This window comes from Macrobrachium nipponense, chromosome 31 (genome assembly GCF_015104395.2).
Source record: "Macrobrachium nipponense isolate FS-2020 chromosome 31, ASM1510439v2, whole genome shotgun sequence".
Taxonomy (NCBI): Eukaryota; Metazoa; Arthropoda; class Malacostraca; order Decapoda; family Palaemonidae; genus Macrobrachium; species Macrobrachium nipponense.
In genome coordinates this window covers 33,703,488-33,704,082 of record NC_061093.1, presented here as the reverse complement: position 1 = coordinate 33,704,082, position 595 = coordinate 33,703,488, and positions in this window count along the sequence as shown.

Here is a 595-nt window from a genome sequence, read left to right as displayed (position 1 = left end):
CCTTGTTCCAATTACATTACAACTCAAGTGAATTTTTATTGTGGTTTTTAAAGAAACCTTAACTACAAATGGCTTTGTCTTTATCCCAAGACCCTTATCATCTACACTGTATGTAATTACTTCCAAACTAGGTGCTAACTTTTCATTGACAGTGTGAGCTAAACAAAAACAAAACACAAAAAACAACTATACTAATTTTATATCTCATTTCAGATCAAGCAAGAAACATGGCATTACTAAACCCACTGGCTTAGCACAAGATACACTCCAAGATAAGTGACCAACAACACAGGTATCAAACAACTTGCAAAAATCTTGAAGCATATGAGTAAATCTTCACCCCTTTTTAATCCTGGTCAAATGAGTTTAAATTCTCTAAGGTGGTCACCTTACAAAGCACAAGTTTGCTGCTGGTGTATGGAAGGCAAGTTTTAAGTGCAGCAAAGCAACGCTCAAAAAAGAAGCTTCTATAAAACCTGCAAAATCATTATTTCCCTAAGTCCCTCTCTCTATGTGAGCATTCGGTAAAATAACTCTTTCCATATTGAAACTCATCTATCTGTGCAATGCGTCTTATTTAAAAAATACATGTACA